General features: G+C 43.6%; 1 long non-coding RNA gene across 17 annotated transcripts; it reads left to right on the forward strand.

Annotated features, from left to right (window-relative positions):
• Positions 1 to 9,404: 9,404 nt before the first annotated feature.
• LOC123137424 (uncharacterized) lies at positions 9,405 to 16,035 on the forward strand. 17 transcript variants are annotated; one of them, XR_006468278.1, is made up of 11 exons: positions 9,405 to 11,062; positions 11,195 to 11,284; positions 11,413 to 11,569; positions 11,723 to 11,911; positions 12,009 to 12,084; positions 12,166 to 12,260; positions 13,296 to 13,366; positions 13,651 to 13,992; positions 14,087 to 14,129; positions 14,846 to 14,921; positions 15,827 to 16,029. It is a non-coding gene; the product is annotated as an uncharacterized lncRNA (long non-coding RNA). The 17 variants fall into 17 exon arrangements; XR_006468302.1 differs by having other exon boundaries at positions 11,723 to 11,908; positions 15,827 to 16,026; XR_006468306.1 differs by having other exon boundaries at positions 9,405 to 9,782; positions 10,899 to 11,062; positions 11,723 to 12,084; positions 15,827 to 16,021.
• The last annotated feature ends 296 nt before the right edge of the window (positions 16,036 to 16,331 follow it).

A 16,331-nucleotide genomic window follows, 5' to 3' on the forward strand; every position in this document is an offset into this window, starting at 1 on the left:
GCACTACAGGTATCTCCGAAAGTGTCTGTTGGGTTGACACGGATCGAGACTGGGATTTGTCACTCCGTATGACGGAGAGGTATCTCTGGGCCCACTCAATAATGCATCATCATAATGAGCTCAAAGTGACCAAGTGTTTGGTCACGGGATCATGCATTACGGTACGAGTAAAGTGACTTGCTGGTAACGGGACTGAACGAGGTATTGGGATACCGACGATCGAGTCTCGGGCAAGTAATGTACCGGTTGACAAAGGGAATTGTATACGGGGTTGTTCGAATCCTCGACATCGTGGTTCATCCGATGAGATCATCGAGGAGCATGTGGGAACCAACATGGGTATCCAGATCCCGCTGTTGGTTATTGCCCGAGAGCCGTCTCGGTCATGTCTACGTGTCTCCCGAACCCGTAGGGTCTACACACTTAAGGTTCGGTGACGCTAGGGTTGTATGAATATGAGTATGCAGCATACCGAATGTTGTTCGGAGTCCCGGATGAGATCCCGGACGTCACGAGGAGTTCCGGAATGGTCCGAAGGTAAAGAAAACTATATAGGAAGTGGTATTTCGGCCATCGGGAAAGTTTCGGGGTCACCCGGTATTGTACCGGGACCACCGGAAGGGTCCTGGGGGTCCACCGGGTGGGGCCACCCATCCCGGAGGGCCCCAAGGGCCAAAGTGGGGAGGGAAACCAGCCCTTAGTGGGCTGGTGCGCCCCCCTAAGCCCACCCCCTGCGCCTAGGGTTGAAACCCTAGGGTGGGGGGGGGGCGCCCCACTTGCCTTGGGGGGTACTCCACCCCCCTTCGCCGCCCCTCCCTTGGGAGATTGGATCTCCCAGGGCCGGCGCCCCCTTGGGGGCCTATATAAAGAGAGGGGGGAGGCGGGCAGCCGCACCCTGAAGTCCTGGCGCCCCTCCCCCTGCTACACCTCTTCCTCCTCCGTCACGTGCTTGGCGAAGCCCTGCCGGAGTGCTACTGTTCCATCACCACCACGCCGTTGTGCTGCTGCTGGAGCCATCATCATCAATCTCTCCTTCCCCCTTGCTGGATCAAGACGAAGGAGACGTTACGCTGACCGTACGTGTGTTGAACGCGGAGGTGCCGTCCGTGCGGCGCTAGGATCTCCGGTGATAGGATCACGACGAGAACGACTACTTCAACCCCTTTCTTTTGAACGCTTCCGCGCGATCTACAAAGTGGTATGTAGATGCAATCTCTCTCCCATGACTCGTTGCTTAGATGAACTCATAGATGGATCTTGGTGAAACCGTAGAAAATTTTTAATTTTCTGCAACGTTCCCCAGCAGTGGTATCATGAGCTAGGTCTATGTGTAGTTCTCTATTGCACGAGTAGAACACAATTTTGTTGTGGGCGTAGATCTTATCAACTTGCTTGCCGCTACTAGTCTTATCTTGCTTCAGCGGTATTGTGGGATGAAGCGGCCCGGACCAACCTTACACGTACGCTTACGTGAGACCGGTTCCACCGACTGACATGCACTAGTTGCATAAGGTGGCTGGCGGGTGTCTGTCTCTCCCACTTTAGTTGGAGCGGATTCGATGAAAAGGGTCCTTATGAAGGGTAAATAGAAGTTGACAAGATCACGTTGTGGTTATTCGTAGGTAAGAAAACGTTCTTGCTAGAACCCAATTGCAGCCACGTAAAGGATGCAACAACAATTAGAGGACGTCTAACTTGTTTTTGCAGCAATTGTCATGTGATGTGATATGGCCAGAAGTTGTGATGAATGATGAATGATATATTGTGATGTATGAGATCATGTTCTTGTAATAGGAATCACGACTTGCATGTCGATGAGTATGACAACTGGCAGGAGCCATAGGAGTTGTCTTTATTTTTTGTATGACCTGCGTGTCATTGAAGAACGCCATGTAAATTACTTTACTTTATTGCTAAACGCGTTAGCCATAGAAGTAGAAGTAGTCGTTGGCGTGACAACTTCATGAAGGCACAATGATGGAGATCATGATGATGGAGATCATGGTGTCATGCCGGTGACAAAGATGATCATGGATCCCCGAAGATGGAGATCGAAGGAGTTGTATGATATTGGCCATATCATGCCACTACTATATAATTGCACGTGATGTTTATTATGTTTTATGCATCTTGTTTACTTAGAATGACGGTAGTAAATAAGATGATCCCTTATAATAATTTCAAGAAAGTGTTCCCCCTAACTGTGCACCGTTGCTAAAGTTCGTCGTTTCGAAGCACCACGTGATGACCGGGTGTGATAGATCCTTACGTTCACATACAACGGGTGTAAGACAGATTTACACATGCAGAACACTTAGGGTTAACTTGACGAGCCTAGCATGTACAGACATGGCCTCAGAACACAAGAGACCGAAAGGTCGAACATGAGTCGTATAGAAGATACGATCAACATGGAGATGTTCACCGATGATGACTAGTCCGTCTCACGTGATGATCGGACACGTCCTAGTCGACTCAGATCGTGTAACACTTAGATGACTAGAGGGATGTCTAATCTGAGTGGGAGTTCATTAAATAGATTAGATGAAATTAATTATCATGAACTTAGTCTAAAACTTTTGCAAAATATGTCTTGTAGATCAAATGGCCAACGCTCATGTCAACATGAACTTCAACGCGTTCCTAGAGAAAACCAAGCTGAAAGATGATGGCAGCAACTATACGGACTGGGTCCGGAACCTGAGGATCATCCTCATAGCTGCCAGGAAACAATATGTCCTAGAAGGACCGCTAGGTGATGCACCCGTCCCAGAGAACCAAGACATTATGAATGCTTGGCAGACTCGCGCTGATGATTACTCCCTCGTTCAGTGCGGCATGCTTTACAGCTTAGAACTGGGGCTCCAAAAGCGTTTTGAGCAACACGGAGCATATGAGATGTTCGAGGAGCTGAAACTAGTTTTCCAAGCTCATGCCCGGGTCGAGAGATATGAAGTCTCCGACAAGTTCTATAGTTGTAAGATGGAGGAAAATAGTTCTGTCAGTGAGCATATACTCAAAATGTCTGGGTTGCACAACCGCCTGTCCCAGCTGGACATTAACCTCCCGGATGAGGCGGTCATTGACAGAATCCTTCAGTCGCTCCCACCAAGCTACAAGAGCTTTGTGATGAACTACAATATACAGGGGATGGTAAAGACCATTCCTGAAGTATTTTCAATTCTGAAGTCAGCAGAGGTTGAAATCAAGAAAGAACATCAAGTGGTGATGATCAATAAGACCACTAAGTTCAAGAAGGGCAAGGGTAAGAAGAACTTCAAGAAGGACGGCAAAGATGTTGCCGCGCCCGGTAAGCCAGTTGCCGGGAAGAAGTCAAAGAATGGACCCAAGCCTGAAACTGAGTGCTTTTATTGCAAGGGGAAGGGTCACTGGAAGCGGAACTGCCCCAAATACTTAGCGGATAAGAAGGCCGGCAACACTAAAGGTATATTTGATATACATGTAATTGATGTGTACCTTACCGGTACTCGTACTAACTCCTGGGTATTCGATACCGGTGCCGTTGCTCACATATGTAACTCACAGCAGGAGCTGCGGAATAAGCGGAGACTGGCGAAGGACGAGGTGACGATGCGCGTCGGGAATGGTTCCAAGGTCGATGTGATCGCCGTCGGCACGCTACCTCTACATTTACCTACGGGATTAGTTTTAAACCTCAATAATTGTTATTTAGTGCCAAGTTTGAGCATGAACATTGTATCAGGATCTCGTTTAATACGAGATGGCTACTCATTTAAATCAGAGAATAATGGTTGTTCTATTTATATGAGAGATATTTTTTATGGTCATGCCCCAATGGTCAATGGTTTATTCTTAATGAATCTCGAACGTAATGTTACACATATTCATAGCGTGAATACCAAAAGATGTAAAGTTGATGACGATAGTCCCACATACTTGTGGCACTGCCGCCTTGGTCACATTGGTATCAAGCGCATGAAGAAGCTCCATGCTGATGGACTTTTAGAGTCTCTCGATTATGAATCATTTGACACATGCGAACCATGCCTGATGGGCAAAATGACCAAGACCCCGTTCTCCGGAACAATGGAGCGAGCAACCAACTTGTTGGAAATCATACATACAGATGTGTGCGGTCCAATGAGCGTTGAGGCTTGCGGAGGATATCGTTATGTTCTCACTCTCACTGATGACTTGAGTAGATATGGATATGTCTACTTGATGAAACACATGTCTGAGACCTTTGAAAAGTTCAAGGAATTTCAGAATGAAGTAGAGAATCAATGTGACCGAAAGATAAAGTTCTTACGATCGGATCGTGGAGGAGAATATTTAAGTCACGAATTTGGTACACACTTAAGAAAACGTGGAATCGTTTCATAACTCATGCCGCCCGGAACACCTCAGCGTAACGGTGTGTCCGAACGTCGTAATCGCACTCTATTAGATATGGTGCGATCCATGATGTCTCTTACCGATTTACCGCTATCATTTTGGGGATACGCTTTAGAGACAACTACATTCACTTTAAATAGGGCACCGTCTAAATCCGTTGAGACGACACCATATGAATTATGGTTTGGGAAGAAACCTAAGCTGTCGTTTCTAAAAGTTTGGGGATGCGATGCTTATGTCAAGAAACTTCAACCTGAAAAGCTCGAACCCAAGTCAGAAAAATGCGTCTTCATAGGATACCCTAAAGAAACCATTGGGTATACCTTCTACTTAAGATCCGAGGGCAAGATCTCTGTTGCCAAGAACGGATCCTTTCTGGAAAAAGAGTTTCTCTCGAAAGAAGTAAGTGGGAGGAAAGTAGAACTCGATGAAGTACTACCTCTTGAACGGGATAGTAGTGCAGCTCAGGAAAATGTTCCTGTGATGCCTACACCAACTGAAGAGGAAAACAATGATGATGATCAAGGTACTTCGGATCAAGTTGCTACTGAACTTCGTAGGTCCACAAGGACACATTCCGCACCAGAGTGGTACGGCAACCCTGTCCTGGAAATCATGTTGTTAGACAACGGTGAACCTTCGAACTATGAAGAAGCAATGGTGGGCCCAGATTCCAACAAATGGCTAGAAGCCATGAAATCTGAGATAGAATCCATGTATGAAAATAAAGTATGGACTTTGACTGACTTGCCCGATGATCGGCGAGCGATAGAAAACAAATGGATCTTTAAGAAGAAGACGGACGCGGATGGTAATATCACCATCTATAAAGCTCGACTTGTCGCTAAGGGTTATCGGCAAGTTCAAGGGATTGACTACGATGAGACTTTATCTCCCGTAGCGAAGCTTAAGTTCGTCTGAATCATGTTAGCAATTGCCGCATACTATGATTATGAGATATGGCAGATGGATCTCAAAACGGCATTCCTTAACGGGCATCTTAAGGAAGAACTGTATATGATGCAGTCGGAGGGTTTTGTCGATCCTAAGAATGCTAACAAAGTATGCAAGCTCCAGCGATCCATTTATGGGCTGGTGCAAGAATCTCGGAGTTGGAACATTCGCTTTGATGAGATGATCAAAGCGTTTGGGTTTACGCAGACTTATGGAGAAGCCTGCGTTTACAAGAAAGTGAGTGGGAGCTCTGTAGCATTTCTCATATTATATGTACATGACATACTTTTGACGGGAAATGATATAGAATCCTTGGACAACATTAAGGCCTACTTGAATAAGTGTTTTTCAATGAAGGACCTTGGAGAAGCTGCTTATATATTAGGCATCAAGATCTATAGGGATAGATCGAGACGCCTCATAGGTCTTTCACAAAGCACATACCTTGATAAGATTTTGAAGAAGTTCAAAATGGATCTGTCCAAGAAAGGGTTCTTGCCTGTACTGCAAGGTGTGAGATTGAGCTCGGCTCAATGCCCGACCACGACAAAAGATAAAGAAGAGATGAGCGTCATCCCCTATGCCTCAGCCATAGGATCTATTATGTATGCCATGCTGTGTACCAGACCTGATGTAAACCTTGCCGTAAGTTTGGTAGGAAGGTACCAAAGTAATCCCGGCAAGGAACACTGGACAGCGGTCAAGAATATCCTGAAGTACCTGAAAAGGACAAAGGACATGTTTCTCGTTTATGGAGGTGACGAAGAGCTTGTCGTAAAAGGTTACGTCGACGCTAGCTTCGACCCAGATCTGGATGACTCTAAGTCACAAACCGGATACGTGTATATGTTGAATGGTGGAGCAGTAAGCTGGTGCAGCTGCAAGCAAAGCGTCGTGGCGGGATCTACATGTGAAGCGGAGTACATGGCAGCCTCGGAGGCAGCGCATGAAGCAATATGGGTGAAGGAGTTCATCACCGACCTAGGAGTCATACCCAATGCGTCGGGGCCGATCAAACTCTTCTGTGACAACACTGGAGCTATTGCCCTTGCCAAGGAGCCCAGGTTTCACAAGAAGACCAGGCACATCAAGCGTCACTTCAACTCCATCCGTGAAAATGTTCAAGATGGAGACATAGATATTTGCAAAGTACATATGGATCTGAATGTCGCAGATCCGTTGACTAAACATCTCTCGCGAGCAAAACATGATCAACACCAAAACTCTATGGGTATTCGATTCATCACAATGTAACTAGATTATTGACTCTAGTGCAAGTGGGAGACTGTTGGAAATATGCCCTAGAGGCAATAATAAAAGGGTTATTATTATATTTCCTTATTCATGATAATTGTCTTTTATTCATGCTATAACTGTATTGTCCGGAAATCGTAATACACGTGTGAATACATAGACCATAACATGTCCCCAGTGAGCCTCTAGTTGACTAGCTCGTTGGTCAACAGATAGTCATGGTTTCCTGACTATGGACATTAGATGTCATTGACAACAGGATCACATCATTAGGAGAATGATGTGATGGACAAGACCCAATCCTAAGCATAGCACAAGATCGTGTAGTTCGTTTTGCTAGAGCTTTTTCAATGTCAAGTATCTCTTCCTTAGACCATGAGATCGTGTAACTCCCGGATACCGTAAGAGTGCTTTGGGTGTACCAAACGTCACAACGTAACTGGGTGACTATAAAGGTGCACTACAGGTATCTCCGAAAGTGTCTGTTGGGTTGACACGGATCGAGACTGGGATTTGTCACTCCGTATGACGGAGAGGTATCTCTGGGCCCACTCAGTAATGCATCATCATAATGAGCTCAAAGTGACCAAGTGTTTGATCACGGGATCATGCATTACGGTACGAGTAAAGTGACTTGCCGGTAACGGGACTGAACGAGGTATTGGGATACCGACGATCGAGTCTCGGGCAAGTAACGTACCGATTGACAAAGGGAATTGTATACGGGGTTGTTCGAATCCTCGACATCGTGGTTCATCCGATGAGATCATCGAGGAGCATGTGGGAACCAACATGGGTATCCAGATCCCGCTGTTGGTTATAGCCCGAGAGCCGTCTTGGTCATGTCTACGTGTCTCCCGAACCCGTAGGGTCTACACGCTTAAGGTTCGGTGACACTAGGGTTGTATGAATATGAGTATGCAGCATACCGAATGTTGTTCGGAGTCCCGGATGAGATCCCGGACGTCACGAGGAGTTCCGAAATGGTCCGGAGGTAAAGAAAACTATATAGGAAGTGGTATTTCGGCCATCGGGAAAGTTTCGGGGTCACCCGGTATTGTACCGGGACCACCGGAAGGGTCCCGGGGGTTCATCGGGTGGGGCCACCCATCCCGGAGGGCCCCAAGGGCCAAAGTGGGGAGGGGAACCAGCCCTTAGTGGGCTGGTGTGCCCCCCTAAGCCCACCCCCTGCGCCTAGGGTCGAAACCCTAGGGTGGGGGGGGGGGCGCCCCACTTGCCTTGGGGGGTACTCCACCCCCCTTGGCCGCCGCCCCCTTGGGAGATTGGATCTCCCAGGGCCGGCGCCCCCCGGGGGCCTATATAAAGGGAGGGGGGAGGGGGGCAGCCGCACCCTGAAGTCCTGGTGCCCCCTCCCCCTGCTACACCTCTTCCTCCTCCGTCACGTGCTTGGCGAAGCCCTGCCGGAGTGCTGCTGTTCCATCACCACCACGCCGTTGTGCTGCTACTGGAGCCATCATCATCAACCTCTCCTTCCCCCTTGCTGGATCAAGACGGAGGAGACGTTACGCTGACCGTATGTGTGTTGAACGCGGAGGTGCCGTACGTTCGGCGCTAGGATCTCCGGTGATAGGATCACGACGAGAACGACTACTTCAACCCCGATCTTTTGAACTCTTCCGCGCGATCTACAAAGTGGTATGTAGATGCAATCTCTCTCCCATGACTCGTTGCTTAGATGAACTCATAGATGGATCTTGGTGAAACCGTAGAAAATTTTTAATTTTCTGCAACGTTGCCCAACATTCCGTTCGTCTTTTTTGCTTGCTTCTTGTGTCCTTATTTGTTGGATTGTTTGCTTTGTCACGATGGCTCAAGATAATACCAAATTGTGTTACTTTTCCAATACCAACAAAAATTATTTTAATAGCACTCCGATTGCTCCCACTACTAATGTTGAATCTTGTGAAATTATTGCCGCTTTGCTGAATCTTGTTATGAAAGATCAATTTTCGGGCCTTCCTAGTGAAGATGTCGCATCCCATCTAAACAATTTCGTTGATTTGTGCGATATGCATAAGAAGAAAGATGTGGATAATGATATTGTTAAATTAAAGCAATTTTCGTTTTAGCTTAGAGATTGTGCTAAAACTTGGTTTTCATCTTTGCCTAAAAATAGTATTGATTCATGGAATAAGTGTAAAGATGCTTTCATTTCTAGGTATTTTCCTCCCGCTAAGATCATCTCCCTTAGGAACGATATTATGAATTTTAAGCAACTTGATCATGAGCATGTTGCACAATCTCAGGAGAGGATGAAATTGATGATACGAAATGCCCTACACATGGTTTGAATTTGTGGATGACTATACAAAAATTTATGTCAAATTGAGTTTTGCTTCTAGAAATCTTTTAGATTCGGCCACGGGGGGCACTTTTATGGAAACTCCTCGATAATATCATGGTCAATTATTCTCAATGGCACACCGAAAGATCCACTAGTAAAAAAGTTCATGCGATTGAAGAGATTAATGTTTTGAGTGGAAAGATGGATGAACTTATGAAATTATTTGCTAATAAGAGTGTTTATTCTGATCCCAATGATATGCCTTTGTCCACTTTGATTGATAATAATAATGAATCTATGGATGTGAATTTTGTTGGTAGGAACAATTTTGGTAACAACATGTATCTCTACTCTAATGTCTCAGTTGGTAGTCTCCGTCGGTTAAAATTTGTCCCACCAACACCGGTTTATTTTCGTCCTTCCTCCCACCTTCCACTTTCGTTGTTTTTTTTGTCGGTTTTTTCGTCCTCGTCCCACCTCTCACTTTATGTCCCGCTCGCTCGAAAAAAAACGAGCAAAGACAGCCGTACGAACAGAAAACACCATACGAAGAGGGAGCAAGCCCCCTCGCAGGAACCAGAGATCCATGCCCTATGCCGCTGCCACTGCCTCCTCCTCCTCCTCCACCTCCATTCCCAAGCGATGGCGCCCACGGCCGCGGTTTTCTCCCCCAGCCACCATGGCTGCAGATCCACCCACGGCCGATCGTCTAAGTTGCAAGCATGGATGGATGGATCCAGGAAGGTATCCTTCCTCCCTAGGTGGAGCTAGCTGCAGATCCCGTTCGGCCCTCTAGAGTCGGCCATCTCCGCCTCCTCCTCGCCGCCGCCGCCACCGAGGATCACGTCTTCACCAAGCGCGAGCTCCGCCCCATCTGACCGACCGCAAAGGGGTGAGTTTTCTTCATCCCGAACCCTCCCGATTTGCTTACTGCACTCTTGCCATTCCAATGGAGACCAACCTCCTCTGGATGACCCCCAACTCTGCATCTCTCTCCCAATTACCCTCACCCCGCCAGTTTGTTGCGGGTTGTCCATTGTAAATTTTCAAGGAGATTCAAATGTTCCTCTTCTGGCCGATTTAAGATACTACTTGGTCCAATTTTGCCACAAAAAATAATGCTATCTTGTCATAGATTACACGTATATGCTTATGAGAATTTTCATGTTTGTTAGATTAAAAAAACTATATTTTCTCCTTTTAGCCAGTGGTTAATTTAGCAGAGCGTTAGCATAGTATTGGTCTGATCAGCGGGATGATGATCACGAAGTCCTGTTGATAATCATCATGTTGTGATTTTTCAGTGTCCAATAGAACTTGTAGTGTCCTCAAATCAGCAAAGATAGTAGCAGTTTCTAGTAGACCTTTTATACGGTGATATTGGTTAACATATTGATTTGTTAATATTTTTTAAGTATAAAAGCTAATTGTAATCTGCACAAGAGCCAAACCTGCAGAAGGTTAGAGTGCATGCAGCAGTTTCAGAACCTAGGGAAACTTGCCTGACTGGTCTCTTTAATATTTAGTGAGTCTGTCCATGCACTTTTAGTTCTACTCACCACTAAAGATATCTACAACTTACATGTTGAACGCATAGTTTAATTCGAACAGTAACATGGTCTAAGTCCGCATACAAGGTTACTGTACACAGAATCATATAAAGATTAATTTTTGGACTGTGAAACTAAATTGGACTGCTACTTTTAAACCGTACATCAAAATAGTGCAAATAGATAGTCTGTAGAAAGCATGGGACGTATCTCTCCTTTTTTTGCGATTGATCTCCACATTATGTTTGGAGTCCAAGTCAAAATTATGCAGTTTTTGATAGAGGATTTGGAAAGACCGAATCTGTTTAGTAGGTGGATTACCCAAAATAGTTCACTTCATCCAACCCAACCTCACATCACTGTGGAAAGTTTGTAGCACTTATTTTATATGCAGAGCACTTGTGAACTAGGATTTTGACCAAAAGATTTCGAGTGTTTTGTGTGAGCTTGCATTGCAGGGATACTTGAAGCTAGGGCAATCCAAGTAAGATAGCTTCATCCTCAGACAACAGGTTTATGTTATCTTATCATGGAGTCATTTTTAAGTTTGTGCCCAACGCCTTCATCCTTAGAATGGCCACCCAGATGGCAAGCCACCATACTCAGGCGACTGTCGCGCTAGGTATTCTTGACCACCGCTGCAGTTTTTCATTGTTGTGCTTATTCCATTTGCACCAACCTTGCTATTTAGTAATATGAACGTCTCTATTTCTTCTACTATAATGATAGGATAAGAGTATCTTATCCATTTCAGCTGGGTGCTCCAACTTTTGATGCTGGCGAAGCTTTTGGAATGATGGCTGCATCATTTGTTAGTCTCCGTTGGAAGCTTAATTAAACTGAGGTAAATATGCCAGATTCTTTTGTCAAATAATTACATGACTGTCTATTTTGTTCTCAGGACCAATATATGTGCCTATCGATGAAATTTTGAGATTAGTTTTTGTTGCCTCTGTGTAACCCTGATAGCAGCTTCTCTGAAGGTTCAGATGTGTGGCAAAGGATTTCAATTTTCCTGTTTACACAAAGGAAACTTGAAGAAGGTTCAGACTTCTCATGCTCGGTGTTGTGCTCTCAAGGTTACATAGACAAAAAAGCCTCCTATTTACACAACGGCAACCCGACGAAGGTTCAGATTTCTCATGACTGGTTCAATGGGTATTTCATGCATGTGCCATCTTATTAGGAAAATGTAGTTTGTTTTATAGATGATGATGCTTGATGCTTTTTACCTCAGTTTAGTAAATGCTCAGTTTTAGATCATAAACTACATGGCAAACAGGATGACGGGGTGGGGCGGGAGGCGGGGAAAGCCATCCATGGCGATCCTGGCGGCGTTGCTAATGGCGTCAGTGGCACTGCCGCTCCTCATGGTGCCCGACATGCTCTCTATGCCATGCTCTGACGGCATGGATCGCGGCGCCGCCCTGTCGCTCCCACGCCCGCGCTTCAGCAGATCCGCGTTCGAGTCGTGCATACCTTTAGCCACCTCCTCTCCAATGTCCACGACTCTGATATACCGTGTTTGTTAGTCTTGACTGGTGTTTGTTCTCTGTTTTGTTGTGCAGGAGGCTGGAGAAGAGCAGGGAGAAAGGGGAGTCGTGTATGGAGGTTCTGTACTTTTGTTGTATCAACATCTTCTCCGTGAGTCTTTTGCCCCCACTCTATTTCTGGTTTGGGCTGAAACATCATCATTTTGATTCTTTACGTGGTTCACTGGCACAGGTTTGTCCTACATGGCCGAGCGAGATCGAAGCTAGCCGCCGGTAATGTTCTTCTCCCGTGCAAGTTCTGCACTGCACTAAAGCATCCAACACATGGTGAGACATCTTTTTAGCGTTTAAAAAACGTGCACCATCCTTTCTCATCCAACATATTTTTCACCCCTGATTTGTGACCTCCTAATGAACATGAAGATTCATATGCTAGCTATAACACATTATATATTTGAAAGCAATATTTTCTGATGTACTATCCGATGAAATTTTATTTTTGGAGACGTTCATTCATAATTTTGACGACCTCTTGATTCATGTCATTAGTAGTTATTTCAATAGAACAAAGATGTTTTTCAGCACTTTTCAGGTAGGAAATATCCCTATGGAATATTTTGGACAATATACAACATGTTCTGTGGGCTTGAAGAAAATATATAACATGATATGTCACATACTTTATTGTTAAGTTACAAGAATAGTTGTGGACGCCATCCAATTTTACATAGATTTCTATTTATTGTGCAATGATATTTTTGTAGTGTGATGATATAAAGAAGGAATGTACATTGTAGGGTGTTTGCTACGTGCTACATATATCTTACTCAATAGCAGTTAGTAAGCTTATGTTCCAGTAATGAGAAAGGGCACAATCATCTCATGCCATTTCGTGGGAGCAGTAGAAGTGACATCTATGCTATGGTCTGAAGTAGAAGTGTAGAACACTAATTGTATGCTATGGGCTGAAGTAGAAGACATTAAGGCGATTCAGCTGTCATCTGAGCATTCAAATAGGCAATGTTCTGTCTGCTAGAACGCATCAAGTTTTGGCCGATGTTCATACTTTTGCGTAATGTTCCTACTTTGGCTGTGCACAGATGTAGCTACGTTATACTCCCTCCGTTCCTCAATATAAGGTGTATTATTTTTCCAAAAAGTCAAACTTTTCTAAGTTTGACCAAGTTTATAGACAAAAGTATCAATATCTAGAATACCAAATCATTATCACTAGATCCATCATGAACTATATTTTTACATTTTATATATTTACTATTATAAATCTTTATATATTTTGCTGTAAACTTGGTCAAACATAGACAATAGTTGACTTTTTGAAAAACTAATACACCTTATATTTAGGAACGGAGGGAGTAGGTGGTACATCAACCAAGTATGTTTCAAGGTGAGACATCCATCAAGTTTGTTTGGAGGTGAGACATCCAGCAAGTTTGTTTGAAGCCTCTGCATACCTTCTCATCCAGCAAGTTAACACCAGCAACTATGACAGTGTGAATGTCATACTAAATGTTTTTATACCTGATGGCTGGCAAATCTGCCTAATGTGACGCCGAGCCTGAAAAGAAAGATGACATGCGATTGTCATTCACAATAAGTTGTACTAGCTTACTTGGTTTCGTATGTCCATAATAAGTTGTCATTTAAATGTTTACAAAACTTGGTTTCATCATAATAAGTTGTACTACTAAAACTGCAGGCACAGGTCAAGCATCAGAACAGTATGTTGTACTATTTGGTTTCATCGGTCAATATGGAAATTCAACTAGCAAGGCACTGGAACATAGAACAACTTCAGATGTACCTCTACCCCATCTAGATGACCTACATTACCGAGGGATTCCAGATATATGTAAAGCTATACATGGCAAAGATCATGCGTACTCACTATGACATTGTATATACATAATGATTATTTTTGTCTGGTATGGCGCTGTAAATAAATGAACCCGAGGCGAGTTTGATTGTTTCGCTGGTTTTTGCAAGCATATTTCTAAGGCGCAGTAAATAAATGATTTCTTTGGGCAATGATTAGAGGAAGGTATGCCAATGTGTATTCATAAATTTTCTCATAGATGTTTGTTCATATATAAAATTGACTATTCCAAACAGAACACTGATAATTTGCCGAACAGATCTTGTTTGAAGCAAATAAGGGCCTTAGAAGAAAATAAAAAAGTAAGTTCCCCTTGCACCGTTGCATGTATTTAGTAGCTTAAATATGTTTTTCCTAAAAAAGATTTTTTATGAATGTTAGTGTTTGCAAGCACTTGTTTGAAAGCCATTGACACTTACTTTTGGATGTACCTCCTGTTTTTGAAGTGAAGGACATTTACACTTACTTTTGGATGTACCTCCTGTTTCGAACCCATTAACTTAGATTCTGTTTTAATTTGTGGATATATATTCCTTAAACAAATTGTTCTTCGATATTCTGATGGTTATAAGAAAATGTAAGTTCTGGTTTAGGATTTACATTGAGTAAAAGTCAACCTTGCTTAGCGTTTCAATTGAAGAATTTGTAACAAAATGCTCAACAGTAAAGGAAAAGTGTGTTTTGTTTGTTGTGTGTATCTGATTTGATTAGCACCTGAAATCTTGTTGAACTGATAAGGTTGTACATTTTCCAAATCGTTTGTCGGAAGGGTAATTTCTTTTATTGCTCATGAACAAAAAATGTGCAATCCAGCTCCTGCGTGCTGGTCGCTGAGCTCCACTGTGTCCATCTCATCCGACAATGTGCTCCACTGCATCTATGTCAGCCGATCTTGTGGCGGAGCTACACTGATGCAAGAGCAAATAGTTTTACAATTTCTTTGTTGTTCCTTTGTACTGGATAACTGTGCATTTTTAGAGGTGTGAAGATGCAATGCAATAATAGTAACTTGGCGTAGGCACATCCATCTCGATAAGCATTATGGGAACGGACAAAGGCAAGGCATTCCAATATAAGAAATGGATGAAGGCAAGGTATGTCATTCTAAAAAAAGGCAATGCATACCAGTATGCTGCATTGCTTAATGTCCAGTTCTCTACGCTTTCCCTGTAGCAACCTTTTTTAGAGCTTATGAGTTGTGTTTTCCTAACAAAAAAAATGTCCATATGGATTCACTGAAACAAGATTATATTATCAGCAATTTTGTTTGCCTGTAATTAATTAGTGATAGCCTATGCCTCACATGACTGTTTTTTTTCAGTTCAGTTGTATCCTTCAATATGGGTGCAATGAAGTGTGGATAGACAAACACATTTCTTTTACTGTGATATCATTGACCTTGTTGATTTATATTTTCAAAACTGATAGGAATGAAATCCATATGAATCTTGTGATGCCAAAGCTCTAAGTGCTGATGATTTAAATTCCTATTAAAAAATCCTTAAATAGAAAGTGGACCTTATAGCGGAGAATAATGTGTAAGCTACAGGTGGAGTCCGTCTCAAGGGAAGTGAAACCGGAAACATAGACCAATTAGAGTCGAAGATAAGGTGAATGCAATCACAGATCCACATGAGAGTCAGATAAGATTGGTGAATGCAATCAGAACTGTCAAATGTGTGTTTTCCAATTTTTCATGCCGCATGATCTCTGCCCACTTTACTGGAAGAAGAGCCTTCCTACAGGGTGAAGGTGGATAAGGAGTCATTAAACTTAGAGGAAGTGTCTCAATAAATGTGTTTGTTACCAAGGTTGAATTGTCTACTCACTCTCTTGGAGGTTATGTTCCTTGTAGCTTACATAGTTGATCCCGTTTATTAAGCTGTTAGTATCCTTATCACCGTGTCTGGCTCCACTGAAAAGCTCACACCGCCATGCTTGAAGAACATAAATGGTGGTACATTATTCTAATATATTTTATGTGTCATCATTGTGGCAGAGCCCGGCATGAAGGGTGGGTCCAGTATATAAGCAGGTGGTACTAGCACTAAGATAGGAAGGTGATTTCTGCCCTTGTCCTTTGTTGGTGGCTTGCCAAGGCGGCGGCGATCACTGGTTCAATTTGAACACGAGTTAGTGGATTTTGTTATAAGAGTGAGGTTTAAGAGTGGGTGGGATAGTTGTTTGGGTTGATCTGTTCAGTTATGGCTATCTGGGCGGAATAATTCCATACCTTAGAAAATATGGCAAAGTGCATTTAATTAGAGATGGCACTGCAACAAATTGCATGAGCGAGCGGTTCGTATTTTTTCATTAAGTCATACATTTTTTTTGTCAGGATGAAAGGGTATATGCATTGGGGGGTTGCTTCAAGAGTTAATAATGGACACGGTGGTGTATCAATTGCATGCCAACAACTATATCATATTTTCGTTTCATCGTAATACACGACATTCATTTGTGTGTTACAACATGGCAATGGATCAGGAAACATCGGATCCGCC

Source organism: Triticum aestivum, chromosome 1B, assembly GCF_018294505.1.
Source record: "Triticum aestivum cultivar Chinese Spring chromosome 1B, IWGSC CS RefSeq v2.1, whole genome shotgun sequence".
Lineage (NCBI taxonomy): Eukaryota > Viridiplantae > Streptophyta > Magnoliopsida > Poales > Poaceae > Triticum > Triticum aestivum.